Source organism: Myxine glutinosa, chromosome 1 (genome assembly GCF_964187855.1).
Source record: "Myxine glutinosa chromosome 1, kmMyxGlut1.1, whole genome shotgun sequence".
Taxonomy (NCBI): domain Eukaryota; kingdom Metazoa; phylum Chordata; class Myxini; order Myxiniformes; family Myxinidae; genus Myxine; species Myxine glutinosa.
Window position 1 is genome coordinate 347,277,130 of NC_136261.1, and position 15,578 is coordinate 347,292,707.

Here is a 15,578-nt window from a genome sequence, read left to right on the forward strand (position 1 = left end):
ATGATCCTATTTTGGATATGGTTGCGTTTCAAAAACTTTATACAATCTACGCAATTGACCTGAGTTCTCAAAAGGAAACTATAAAGTCTAATCGAGTGGATACTTCTCTATACATTGAAAGAGGGGAGAGTGAAGAGGTTAATGCATATTGTTTGCTTTTGGAGGAAACAGAATTACAGATTAATACAGATAATGGTGTTATGATTAATATCACATAGGTTTTTTCTCATAAATATTTGGTTGGGCTATATGTTAATCAAATCAATCTTAATAAATTAACATCTTGTATTCAAAATCAAAAGCCTTGTATTATTAATGTTAATACAATTCAAAGAAAAGGAGCTGTAAGAATTGATGTTTTACTCACACACACACAAGTAAAAACACTAAATGATGTTGGATCTCTTAAAATTAAAATGACGAAACCTATGTTAAAGAAATATTCAATAGACGAGTCAAGAGGAGGATTTCTCCCGTTTCTAATTCCTTTATTTGCTGGTTTAAGTGCGGCGGGAGCATTGACTGGTGGTATTTCAGCAGCTGTAAAAACTGCTAACGAAAGGAAGGCACAACTAAAAGCTCAAAAAGAATTGGAAAGACATAACAAGGAGTTGGAGAAACAAATTAGTGGAAGTGGTGTAATTGTAGATTTTGCTCAAAAACTTGAAAGTCTACCTGATAAAGCTAGATTGTTGGTTGGAGATATGCTTTCCTCTATCGCTCAAGCGGGTGTTAAACTAACTAAATGGGGTTATGGATTGTATCTTTCTCATAAATAAATGGATAAATGGTTTAAACAATTTGGAAAGAATACAACGTCAAATATAGAACTAGCTAAGTATTGTAAAACACTAAAAATTGATAATGTGGTTATTTGTATGAGAGATGAATTAATACATATAAATAAGAATACAAAGAATATTATTATGAATTTAGACACACCGAATGGTTCTCATTGGGTTTGTATTCATAATAGTCAGGATAAATATTATTTTGATAGTTATGGTATGCCACCACCTGTTGAAGTAATACAATTCTTACAGAATGGTGTTTATCAAACATTTCAAGTTCAAGAAATTAATTCTAAATGTTGTGGTCAATTATGTTTATATGTATTATTTCAACTCAACAATAATGAAAATTTTTATGATATCATTTTAAATCTAATATAAATGACTTATGTTGGAAAAGATGGTTCTATCTTTGGAAAATCCTCTCAGGATATTGATTTATCAAATTATTATACAAAGGCACAGGCTGAACGACAAAAATATAGTGTAAGTAAAAATATTAATATGAAGAATACTTATAAATTAATCAATTATCCAAACCCTACAGATGCGAATGACTTAATTAGATTAAGTGATTTATCACAATATATTTTTTTAAAGAAAACAGCACGTTTTGTTAAACAAGTAAAATTTACAACCACAACACCTGGTTATACTGACCATACACCTTTCCTCATTGAATTTAACTACCTGCTTACAATTGAATTTTATAAAGAAGGACATATAGTTAATATGCGAATTAATAAATGGGGGTATGATATGCCTGATTTAGGGTATAATTGGTCTTTTTCAATAAACATAGAAGACCTACATGATTTTAATCAGTCTCGTAAAGAAGAATATTATCCACTTGGTGAGGATAAGGATTTATGTGGAAGTACAATTAATAAACAACAAATACATGGTTTTAAGAAAAGAAAAATATATGATAGCATAGCGATGGTTAGCATGACAAAGAAGGAAGGTCATGAGATAAGGATAGAAAGCCAAGGAATACAAACCAATTTGGTAGTGGGAAGATGGGGTGGTATTACCTGTCATAATATTAATCTCACATATATTTCTGATACATAAATGGCAGGAAGAAGACTACAAGAGAATTATAATTTTTGTATTCAAGGATACCTACAAGAAAAGGGTGCTCGGTATTACATACCTTATGATTTGGAGCATATACATGGGAATTTTGTCATTAAAAACTGGCCTTATACTGATATTGTTAAACCCACAAATAGAGACTTGTTTAAAATATTAAATAAAAATGAACTTCTCAAAGTTATGAAATATAAAACTCTTTTAGAAATCGTCAACAAATCTTATTGGTATCCTATTATGAGAAAAATAATTATAGATACAAGAATATCTCAAAATCCAGATGAGTATATGTATAATATTCCTTGGGGTTCAAACTCAAGGGTAGCAAGGGATGAGGAAGGATTTGAAGAAGAGAAGGAGGAAAGAGAGAAAAGAGAGAAGGAGGAGAGGGAACAAAGAGAGAGGGAGGAGAGGGAGATGGAAATCAGAGCGATTCAAAAAAGAGTGGATGTATTACAGCAAGAAGATCAATCTCAACTCACCGAAGAGGAAAATAAAGAAAGAATGAATGCTGTGAAAATATTGATATCAAAAATTGCTAAGATAAATGAGGAAGGAGTTAAAGAAGAGAAGGAGGAAAGAGAGAAAAAGGAGAAGGAGGAAAGGGAGAAAAAGGAGGAGGAGAGGGAGAAAAAGGAGAAGGAGGAGAGGGAGGAAAGGGAGCAAAGAGAGAGGGAGGAAAAATATAAAAAGATGGAAATCAGTGAGATTCGTAAAAGATTGAGTGTATTACAGCAAATAAATCAATCTCAACGCACCGAAGAGGAAATTAAAGAATTAACAACTCTTATGAAGATAATGGTTTCAAAAATAACAACGTCAATGTCTTCAATTTCAGGGAGGAGATTTAAACGAGAAAGTGGTGAAGAAGAAGAAGAAGAAGAAGGAAAAGATTATGTGATTGATGATGTTGGTGTCATTGACTTTAGTTAGTTTTTATTTGTAAATAAATGGAGGAGAGAGTGAAGGCATTCCTTAGGATTATTTATGTTTTAAAAATAAAGATTGAAATGTATATGTTGAAAACCAAAAAGGTTTTGATACTCTGTCGGAATTTTTCTGATAAATAAATATGAGTTATTGTCTCAAATGTAAAAAGAAAACTAAATCTAAAAATATCTCTTATGTTAAAGCTAAAAATAATAGAGTTTATCAAAAAGGAATATGTCAAGTATGTGGCTCTAAAAAGTGCCAATTCATCTCTCCTAAAAGAGGAGGAGACATACAAAAGTTTCTGTCAGGAAGTAAATTTACAACAACTGGAATTCCAGGGGAATTACACCTTCCAGGGTATTCTTTCTGTGGTCCAGGAACAAACTTGGATAAAAGATTAGATGAGGCTGACAATCCTAAACCTTGGTCTAAACCTACAAATAGGGTTGACGAAGTGTGTATGAAGCATGATATTGCTTATGGGAAAACCACTACGTTGACTGAAAAACATAAAGCCGACAGCGAAATGTTGTATAATTTGTCTTTGATACAAAATCCAACGTTGAGAGAGAAAGTTGATAGGTTTATTGTGAGAAATTTGATAAATGCTAAATTGAAACTTGGTCTTGGTTATTCCTCAAAAAACTATTAGGCTCTAATGATGTCATCAAGACTGAGGAGCTTTTGGCTGAAGAATTACACAAACCTATAATCACAAAGTTTAAAAGAAGGAAGGTTTATTCTAAATACACCGACCACATATGGTCCGCTGATTTAATTGAATTGAATAATGACAGGGGATACAGGTATGCTTTAACCGTTATTGATTTGAGGAGTAGATTTGCCTGGGTTGTCCCTTTAAAAAATAAAAGGGGTGATACTTTAATGTTAGCCTTTAAGCTAATATTTGATCGGGATAAAAGGAAACCAAAGAAGTTATGGACTGATGAGGGAACAGAGTTCTATAACAAAATATTCATGAAATTTCTTAAGGGGAAGGGTATTAAATTATACAGCACCTTTAATGAAGGAAAAGCAGTTGTTATTGAGCGTTTTAATCGCACTTTGAAAGAGAGACTATATAAAAAATTCACACAACTCTGTTCTCAAAAATGGGTGTATTTAATTCAGGATATTGTAGATAATTACAATAATACAGTTCATTCATCAACAAAATCAAAACCATCGGAAACATTTACAAAATTAGAATATGAAAAGGAGATTAATTTGAGAAAGCCCAAGTTTAAAGTTGGTGATATTGTAAGAATATACAAATGGAAAAGTCATTTTGAGAAAGGTTATACACAAAAATGGACTCGTGAATTATTTAAAATCATTGATGTAATGGATACAGTCCCTTGGACCTACAAATTATATGATTTAAATGGAGAAGAAATCTTGGGTTCATTTTACTCACAAGAATTACAAAAAACACAAGCAGATAATACCCTTGAAAATAATAAATAAATAAATAAAATGTAATGGGGATACGTTTTTAAATCTGTGAACCCCAAACACAGAATCACACAACTTTTTAGTTGGGGCTTAACTTTTGTGTGTGCATAATGGGGATACGTTTTTAAATCTGTGAACCCCAAACACAGAATCCCACAACTTTTCAGTTGGGGCTTAACTTTTGTGTGTGTATAATGGGGATACGTTTTTAAATCTGTGAACCCCAAACACAGAATCCCACAACTTTTCAGTTGGGGCTTAACTTTTGTGTGTGTATAATGGGGATACGTTTTTAAATCTGTGAACCCCAAACACAGAATCCCTCAACTTTCCAGTTGGGGCTTAACTTTTGTGTATGTGTGAGTGAGTCATAATAATATACAAACCCTAACCCAACCCCATCCCTAACCCAACCCCATCCCTAACCCAAACCCATCCCTAACCCAACCCCATCCCAAACCCAACCCCATCCCTAACCCAACCCATCCCTAACCCAACCCCATCCCTATCCAAACCCCATCCCTAACCCAACCCCATCCCTAACCCAACCTCATCCCTAACCCAACCCCATCCCTAACCCAACCCCATCCCTAACCCAACCCCATCCCTAACCCAACCCCATCCCTAACCCAACCCCAACCCATCCCTAACCCTCACATTCAAAATCCCAACCCTAACCCAATCCCATCCCTAACCCAACCCCAACCCTAACCCTCACATTCAAAATCCCAACCCTAACCCAACCCCATCCCTAACCCAACCCCAACCCTAACCCTCACATTCAAAATCCCAACCCTAACCCAACCCCATCCCTAACCCAACCCCATCCCTAACCCTCACATTCAAAATCCCACCCAAACCCTAACATAATCTTTTTTTTCTTCTTTTTTTAAAATATGTATTTCATTTTTATGTTTTTCCTCTTCTTCCAATTCTGTCTTTCAAGGCTTTCAAGTTTGAAGAAGTAGAAATGGGAAGAAAGAATTTTCCAGCATTTTCTTCCTCGAACTTTCTTGATATTGCTTAAATCAAGCGTCATTAAACAAAGAACATTGTTCATTGCTTTAGAATCCAAAGAGTCTCCAAGATGGACCCCACAGGTAGAGAGAGTCTCCAAAATAAAACCAACTTTCCAAGTTCCCAAGGTATAACCACATTCCTGTTGAGCCTCCAAGATAGGTATCACATTCCGAGTCATCAAAACAAAACCCCCATTCCGAGTCTCCAAAAATATAACCATCTTTCCAAGTCCCCAAGGTAGAACCACAATTTTCAGAAATATTGGGGGTTTCCGTGATAAGTCTCACATAGTATAACTGCGGACCATCAGGGAAAACTTCCCTTTCCCAATTTTTTAGGGTTTCAATGATGTGTCTCACATAGTATAACTGCGGACCATCAGGGAGAACTCCCCTTTCCCAATTTTTTAGGGTTTCTATGATGTGTCTCACATAGTATAACTGCGGACCATCAGGGAGAACTCTCCTTGCCCAATTTTTTAGGGTTTCTATGATGTGTCTCACATAGTATAACTGCGGACCATCAGGGAGAATTCCCATTTCACAATTTTTTAGGGTTTCTATGATGTGTCTCACATAGTATAACTGCGGACCATCAGGGAGAACTCCCCTTTCCCAATTTTCAGAAATTTGTGGGTCTCCAATGTATGACTTGTATTCTGGCTCATCAAGGTAGAACTTGTTCAGTGGGTTTTGTTTTGATAACTCACAACAAGTATCATCATGGTAAAACTCTTTTTCAGGATTTTGTGGATCTCCAAGGTATAACTCTTTGGCTGGGTCATCAAGGTAGAACACGTTCTGGGGGTCTTGGTTGTTCAAAATGTCTTCAGACAAAAAAATAACTTCATCCCAAGTTGTGTTAAAAGCAGAATTTTCATTTCGTATCTCAGATACAATTTCCTGTGAAAGAAAATAACAATGTATTAATTTAATACAATATTTTTATTTGTATAAATCAAGCTCTATGAATATTAAAATAAACTTTGTTAACTCTTACATGAGTCTCATTTAAAAAAAAAATTAAATAAATAAATAAATAAATAAACAAACTTACCTCCATTGATAAGAGGTTCGAGTCCAGTTCATCAATCTGAAGGTTGAGTTCTACACAGGTAGTAGGACTCCAAGGAATAGCAAAGTTATCCCATTCCATTTCGGCATAGTAGTCCATTCTCAAGTGAAGCAGAAAGCGTGTTTGAAAAAGCCTGTGTGGTCGGTGCCTTTTATAAGAAGGGCTGGGTGTGTGTCATTTCCTGTGGAAATTCCCTGGGCAAACCTGGGGCGTGTCTTAACTGGAAATGATGTGATGGAAATTCCCTGAAAATGATGTAATGTATTACCTGGAAATGATACAATGCTGAAGAGTTTATAAAGTGGGTGGGACTTAGCAAAAATTGGCGGAGCTTAGCAAAAGTGGGCGGGGCATAGCAAAAAGTGGGCGTGGCTTAACAAAAAGTGGGCGGGCCTAGTAAAAAGTGGGCGTGATTTACCAAAAAGTGGGCGGAGCTTACCAAAAAGTGGGCGGCACTGGAGGCGCTCAAACAAGAACATTGAGGGAGGTTTACCATTTTATCTTAGCTCAGTTAAAATATCTTAATAAAGAACCAAACTCAAACATCTTTTTTGTTAATAGATTAGATGGTGAAGGGAGTGGCAAGAGAATTAAATTATTTCCCACGCATAAACAAATATTTGTAGGGTCGTTGTTTGAGTAGGTCAAAGATGATTCACCAGATGATATTAAGAGTAAAAGGTTAAAAGGTCCATAAGGTCAGAAGGATCACAGGTTCACACAGAAGGACCATTGTTTAAGTGGTCTAATGAATAAGGATAACATGTCAAAAGGTTAGAAGGTTCGTAAAGAACAAGGTGAGAGAAATAGAGGTGTTTAGGGGCAATGAGGGAGGGGAAAAATTAACATGTAAGTCAATGGGAAAATGAGAGTGTCCCAGAAGCAACATATATACACTACTGGCATGGTGACATCATTCCGCGCACCAAGTGGGCGGCGGCCACGCCCTAGGGGTAGGCGTGGCCTCAGGATATACACCGGGCGCGCAGCCCGGAGCGCGCCAGTGCTACAGTGACCTCTTTGGAATAAAGAACTATAAACTTACCGCGTTGTCCGCTTCCTCCTTGGTAGCAAGTCACGCGCGTAGCACCGCGTGCTAAATTGGTGACTCCGACATTCGAGTCAGCCGTCGCTGACTCCCCGAAACCGCCGCAACAATGGCTACCAACGCGGTCTCCATCAAGCTCCCCGACTTCTGGGAGTCACAAGCCGAAGTTTGGTTCCTGCAGGCGGAAGCCCAGTTCCGACTTCGAGGAATCACGGTGGACGACACCATGTACTGCCACGTGGTCTCCGCCCTCGGGCCCGGCATGGCCACCCGCGTCGTATCAGTACTAAGGGATCCACCTGCCGACGGCAAGTACGAGGCGGTCAAGCGTCTCCTCCTCGCCACATTCGGCCTTACGGTGGACGCACGGGCCGATCGCCTCTTGGACCTCCCTGAGATCGGGGACACGCGACCATCGGTCCGTATGGATCATATGCTGGCGCTCATGGGCGACGAAACCCCGAACGCTCTATTCCGGGCGTTGTTTCGACGCCAGCTGCCAGCACGAGTCCGCATCGCCTTGGCTGGTTCCACGTTAACGGAACCCGGGCGCTCGCTGCTGAGGCCGACAAATACTACGCGGCTTTGGACACGCAGGCGAGTCTTGGCACGGTTGCCGCTCCCGAGGCTCCTGAGGCTCCCGAGGCTCCCGAAGCTTTCCCCGATGCACCACACCTCATGTCCGCCGTCACGCCACACCCACCAGCACCACCACCACCGCCGCCGTGAAGAAAACCGCAGCCTCCGACGCCGCAGCTGCCCGCCTGGTGTTTCTTCCATGCCAAGTTCGGCCACGAGGCTCGGCAGTGTCGCCCGCCGTGCTCATTTGGCAGGTCGGGAAACGGGCGAGCCGGCGCTCGGTGGCAACGGTGAGCATCGGCAATTCCAACAGCCTGCTGTACATAACGGACACCTTGTCCGGGCGCTGTTACCTGTGCGATACGGGAGCGCAGGTGAGTGTCGTTCCTGCCGGTACGTCCGACAAGCAGACCGTGGGCCGAGGTCCCGCGCTGCTTGCGGCCAATGGTACGTCTATACGCACGTACGGAAAACGCTGTCTCTCCCTGCAGTTCGGAGGTCAGGTTTTCCGTTGGTCGTTCGTTTTGGCCGACGTGCCCATGGCACTGCTCGGCGTGGACTTCTTATGTGCTAATGGATTACTGGTCGATGTAAAGCGCAGAAGGCTTGTCCAGGCTGAGATGTTCAGCTCGCTCACGTGTGCGCTGCCCGGCTCGTTGAGCAGCTCACAGAGCGGCTCATTGAGGGGCTCGCCGAGCGGCTTGCTGAGCGGTTCCGTTCCGGCCAGGTTCATTGGTACGCTTCCGGCAGCGGACGAATTGGCCCACCTCCTTGCGGGTTTTCCGGCCCTCACGCGGCCGACCTTCTCGGCGGGGACCATCAAGCACGGGGTGGAACACCACATCCCCACCGCCGGGCCACCGGTCTACGCCCGGGCACGCCGCCTCGAGCCGACGAAGCTCGCCATAGCTAAAGCGGCATTCGCTACGCTGGAGCGGCTCGGCATCGTGCGGCGCTCCGAGAGCACGTGGGCGTCCCCGCTCCACATCGTGCCCAAGCCCGGCGGGGGATGGCGACCGTGCGGGGACTACCGGCGCCTCAACGACGCCACCACCCCCGACCGCTACCCCATCCCCCACATTCAGGACTTTTCCGCCCGCTTGGCGAATATGTCCTTCTTTTCAAAGGTGGACCTCGTACGCGGCTACCATCAGGTCCCTGTCAGGCTGGAGGACATCCCGAAGACGGCTGTCATCACGCCATTCGGGCTTTTCGAATTTCTTCGGATGCCCTTCGGTTTGAAAAATGCGGCTCAGGCATTCCAGCGCCTCATGGACAGCGTCTTGCGCAGCTTGGATTTTTTGTACGTCTACCTGGACGACATCCTCGTCGCCAGCGCGTCCCGCGAAGAGCACCTTCACCATCTCCGCACGCTCTTCGAACGTCTGGGCCAGCATGGCCTGATCATGAACCCCGCCAAGTGCCGGTTCGGTGTCGCTGAAATCGACTTTTTGGGGCACCGCGTCACCAGTCACGGGGCCGTCCCCCTACCGGCCAAGGTGGAGGCGGTGAAGGGGTTTCCGTGCCCCCGCACGATCAAGGGGCTCCAGGAGTTCCTGGGCATGGTAAACTTTTACCATCGGTTCCTGCCCCTCATCGCCCAGCTCTTGTGCCCCTTACACGAGGCCCTTCGAGGGAAGCCGGGCAAAGGTGACGTTACCTGGACCGAGCAGATGGACACGGCGTTCTCGGGCGCGAAGCTCGCCTTGGCCAACGCCACCATGCTCGCGCACCCGGTGCTTGATGCACCGATCGCCCTCACCTCCGACGCCTCGGACTACGCGGTGGGCGCGGTGTACGAGCAATGGGCGCATGGAGCTTGGCAACCGCTGGCATTCTTCAGCCGGCAGCTTCGCCCGCCCGAACGCCGTTACAGCACCTTCGACCGCGAGTTGCTTGGGCTTCACCTGGCGGTCAGGCACTTCCGCCATCTGCTCGAGGGCCGTGCATTCACGGCCTTCGTCGACCACAAGCGGCTGGTTTTCGCGATGGGCAAGGTCGCCGAGCCGTGGTCGGCCCGGCAACAGCGTCACCTCGCGGCCGTGTCCGAGTACACGACGGACATCCGGCACGTCGCGGGAAAGGACAACCCGGTGGCCGATTGCCTTTCCCGGGCCGTCGCCCACGCAGTCCACCTTGGCATCGACTATGCCCGGATGGCAGCGGACCAGGCCGCCGACCCCGGGGTCCAGGCCCTGCGGACCGCCGTCATGGGCCTCCGCGTCACCGAGGTGCCCTTCGACGGCGCGGGCACGACCCTCGTTTGCGCGTCTCCCTCGGGTGGCCTCGCCCCATCGTGCCCGCAGGCTGGCAGCACCAGGTTTTGGACGCCATCCACGGCCTGTCCCACCCGGGCACGAGGGCCTCCCAGCGGTTGGTCGCCGACAAGTTTGTCTGGCATGGCCTCCGGAAGGCCGTCCGCGGCTGGACGAGGACGTACCTCGCGTGCCAGCGCGCAAAGGTGCACCGACACACCCGGGCCCCCTTGGCCCCGTTTAGGGTGCCGGAACGTCGGTTCGACCACGTTCACGTGGATCTGGTGGGACCTCTGCCCCCCTCGCGGGGTTTCACCCATGTCCTCACCATGGTGGACCGCACCACCCGGTGGCCGGAGGCCGTGCCTTTGGCGGCGACGACGGCGGCAGACGTCGCGCAGGCGTTCATCGCCACCTGGGTCGCCCGGTTCGGCACCCCCTCGTACATCTCATCCGACCGCAGCCCCCAGTTCACCTCGGAGCTCTGGGCCATGGTCGCGCGGGGGCTCGGGGTCCAGCTGCACCAAACCATGGCCTACCACCCCCAGGCCAACGGCCTGTGCGAGCGATTCCACCGCTCGTAGAAGGCCGCGCTCCGGGCCACCCTCCGCGACGATGGCTGGGTCGACAGGCTCCCCTGGGTCCTGCTGGGCCTCCGGACGGCACCCAAGGAGGACCTGCGCGCATCCGCGGTGGAGTTGGTCTTTGGACAACCGCTGCGGGTGCCGGGCAAGTTCCTCCCCGACCCCACGGCACCTTGGTCCGCGGCGCAGGAGCGTTCTGCACTGCAGGAGACCGCCCGGAGGTTCGCCCCGGTGCCAACGGCGCACCACGGGCACCCTCCTACACACTTCGCCCCAGAGCTTCGCACCGCGGAGTACGTCTTCGTCCGGCACGACGCCCACCGGACACCACTGCGGCCCCCATACGACGGGCCTTTCCACGTGCTGGAGACCGGGGTGAAACATTTCACCCTGGACATCGGCGGCATTCCTGACCGGGTCTCCATAGACCGCCTCAAGCCGGCCCACCTCGACGTGGACCACCCACTGCCGGTGGCTCGGCCACTGCGTCGGGGCCGCCCCCCTGCTGGCGGACCCCCGGCACCGCCCAGCACCGCAGGCACGCCGCCCCCCGGTCCAGCACCCATCCCGGTTACAGCCGGGGGCATCCCACCTGGCATCCCTGCACCCCGGACGCCGCCGGTCGCCAGAGGGCGCTTCGGCCGGGTCATCCGTTTGCCCCGCAAACTGGCCCTCCAGGTGCGCGGGAATTCTGGGGGGGCGCGTGTGGCGGACACGAAAGCCCACTGGCGTGGTGACATCATTCCGCGCACCAAGTGGGCGGCGGCCACGCCCGAGGGGTAGGCGTGGCCTCAGGATATACACCGGGCACGCAGCCCGGAGCGCGCCAGTGCTACAGTGACCTCTTTGGAATAAAGAACTATAAACTTACCGCGTTGTCCGCTTCCTCCTTGGTAGCAAGTCACGCGCGTAGCACCGCGTGCTAAATTGGTGACTCCAACATTCGAGTCAGCCGTCGCTGACTCCCCGAAACCGCCGCAACAATGGCTACCAACGCGGTCTCCATCAAGCTCCCCGACTTCTGGGAGTCACAAGCCGAAGTTTGGTTCCTGCAGGCGGAAGCCCAGTTCCGACTTCGAGGAATCACGGTGGACGACACCATGTACTGCCACGTGGTCTCCGCCCTCGGGCCCGGCATGGCCACCCGCGTCGTATCAGTCCTAAGGGATCCACCTGCCGACGGCAAGTACGAGGCGGTCAAGCGTCTCCTCCTCGCCACGTTCGGCCTTACGGTGGACGCACGGGCCGATCGCCTCTTGGACCTCCCTGAGATCGGGGACATGCGACCATCGGTCCGTATGGACCATATGCTGGCGCTCATGGGCGACGAAACCCCGAACGCTCTATTCCGGGCGTTGTTTCGACGCCAGCTGCCAGCACGAGTCCGCATCGCCTTGGCTGGTTCCGCGTTAACGGAACCCGGGCGCTCGCTGCTGAGGCCGACAAATACTATGCGGCTTTGGACACGCAGGCGAGTCTTGGCGCGGTTGCCGCTCCCGAGGCTCCCGAGGCTCCCGAAGCTCCCGAAGCTTTCCCCGATGCACCGCACCTCGTGCCCGCCATCACGCCACACCCACCACCACCACCACCGCCGCCGCCGTGAAGAAAACCGCGGCCTCCGACGCCGCAGCTGCCCGCCTGGTGTTTCTTCCATGCCAAGTTCGGCCACGAGGCTCGGCAGTGTCGCCCGCCGTGCTCATTTGGCAGGTCGGGAAACGGGCGAGCCGGCGCTCGGTGGCAACGGTGAGCATCGGCAATTCCAACAGCCTGCTGTACATAACGGACACCTTGTCCGGGCGCTGTTACCTGTGCGATACGGGAGCGCAGGTGAGTGTCGTTCCTGCCGGTACGTCCGACAAGCAGACCGTGGGCCGAGGTCCCGCGCTGCTTGCGGCCAATGGTACGTCTATACGCACGTACGGAAAACGCTGTCTCTCCCTGCGGTTCGGAGGTCAGGTTTTCCGTTGGTCGTTCGTTTTGGCCGACGTGCCCATGGCACTGCTCGGCGTGGACTTCTTATGTGCTAATGGATTACTGGTCGATGTAAAGCGCAGAAGGCTTGTCTAGGCTGAGACGTTCAGCTCGCTCGTGTGTGCGCTGCCCGGCTCATTGAGCAGCTCACAGAGCGGCTCATTGAGGGGCTCGCCGAGCGGCTTGCTGAGCGGTTCCGTTCCGGCCAGGTTCATCGGTACGCTTTCGGCAGCGGACGAATTGGCCCACCTCCTTGCGGGTTTTCCGGCCCTCACGCGGCCGACCTTCTCGGCGGGGACCATCAAGCACGGGGTGGAACACCACATCCCCACCGCCGGGCCACCGGTCTACGCCCGGGCACGCCGCCTCGAGCCGACGAAGCTCGCCATAGCTAAAGCGGCATTCGCTACACTGGAGCGGCTCGGCATCGTGCGGCGCTCCGAGAGCGCGTGGGCGTCCCCGCTCCACATCGTGCCCAAGCCCGGCGGGGGATGGCGACCGTGCGGGGACTACCGGCGCCTCAACGACGCCACCACCCCCGACCGCTACCCCGTCCCCCACATTCAGGACTTTTCCGCCCGCTTGGCGAATATGTCCTTCTTTTCAAAGGTGGACCTCGTACGCGGCTACCATCAGGTCCCTGTCAGGCCGGAGGACATCCCGAAGACGGCTGTCATCACGCCATTCGGGCTTTTCGAATTTCTTCGGATGCCCTTCGGTTTGAAAAATGCGGCTCAGGCGTTCCAGCGCCTCATGGACAGCGTCTTGCGCGGCTTGGATTTTTTGTACGTCTACCTGGACGACATCCTCGTCGCCAGCGCGTCCCGCGAAGAGCACCTTCACCATCTCCGCACGCTCTTCGAACGTCTGGGCCAGCATGGCCTGATCGTGAACCCCGCCAAGTGCCGGTTCAGTGTCGCTGAAATCGACTTTTTGGGGCACCGCGTCACCAGTCACGGGGCCGTCCCCCTACCGGCCAAGGTGGAGGCGGTGAAGGGGTTTCCGTGCCCCCGCACGATCAAGGGGCTCCAGGAGTTCCTGGGCATGGTAAACTTTTACCATCGGTTCCTGCCCCGCATCGCCCAGCTCTTGCGCCCCTTACACGAGGCCCTTCGAGGGAAGCCGGGCAAAGGTGACGTTACCTGGACCGAGCAGATGGACGCGGCGTTCTCGGGCGCGAAGCTCGCCTTGGCCAACGCCACCATGCTCGCGCACCCGGTGCTCGATGCACCGATCGCCCTCACCTCCGACGCCTCGGACTACGCGGTGGGCGCGGTGTACGAGCAATGGGCGCATGGAGCTTGGCAACCGCTGGCATTCTTCAGCCGGCAGCTTCGCCCACCCGAACGCCGTTACAGCACCTTCGACCGCGAGTTGCTTGGGCTTCACCTGGCGGTCAGGCACTTCCGCCATCTGCTCGAGGGCCGTGCATTCACGGCCTTCGTCGACCACAAGCGGCTGGTTTTCGCGATGGGCAAGGTCGCCGAGCCGTGGTCGGCCCGGCAACAGCGTCACCTCGCGGCCGTGTCCGAGTACACGACGGACATCCGGCACGTCGCGGGAAAGGACAACCCGGTGGCCGATTGCCTTTCCCGGGCCGTCGCCCACACAGTCCACCTTGGCATCGACTATGCCCGGATGGCAGCAGACCAGGCCGCCGACCCCGGGGTCCAGGCCCTGCGGACCGCCGTCATGGGCCTCCGCGTCACTGAGGTGCCCTTCGACGGCGCGGGCACGACCCTCGTTTGCGACGTCTCCCTCGGGTGGCCTCGCCCCATCGTGCCCGCAGGCTGGCAGCACCAGGTTTTGGACGCCATCCACGGCCTGTCCCACCCGGGCACGAGGGCCTCCCAGCGGTTGGTCGCCGACAAGTTTGTCTGGCATGGCCTCCGGAAGGCCGTCCGCGGCTGGACTAGGATGTACCTCGTGTGCCAGAGCGCAAAGGTGCACAGACACACCCGGGCCCCCTTGGCCCCGTTTAGGGTGCCGGAACGTCGGTTCGACCACGTTCACGTGGATCTGGTGGGACCTCTGCCCCCCTCGCGGGGTTTCACCCATGTCCTCACCATGGTGGACCGCACCACCCGGTGGCCGGAGGCCGTGCCTTTGGCAGCGACGACGGCAGCAGACGTCGCGCAGGCGTTCATCGCCACCTGGGTCGCCCGGTTCGGCGCCCCCTCGTACATCTCATCCGACCGCGGCCCCCAGTTCACCTCGGAGCTCTGGGCCATGGTCGCGCGGGGGCTTGGGGTCCAGCTGCACCAAACCATGGCCTACCACCCCCAGGCCAACGGCCTGTGCGAGCGATTCCACCGCTCGTAGAAGGCCGCGCTCCGGGCCACCCTCCGCGACGGCGGCTGGGTCGACAGGCTCCCCTGGGTCCTGCTGGGCCTCCGGACGGCACCCAAGGAGGACCTGCGCGCATCCGCGGTGGAGTTGGTCTTTGGACAACCGCTGCGGGTGCCGGGCAAGTTCCTCCCCGACCCCACGGCACCTTGGTCCGCGGCGCAGGAGCGTTCTGCACTGCAGGAGACCGCCCGGAGGTTCGCCCCGGTGCCAACGGCGCACCACGGGCACCCTCCTACACACTTCGCCCCAGAGCTTCGCACCGCGGAGTACGTCTTCGTCCGGCACGACGCCCACTTGACACCACTGCGGCCCCCATACGACGGGCCTTTCCACGTGCTGGAGACCGGGGTGAAACATTTCACCCTGGACATCGGCGGCATTCCTGACCGGGTCTCCATAGACCGCCTCAAGCCGGCCCACCTCG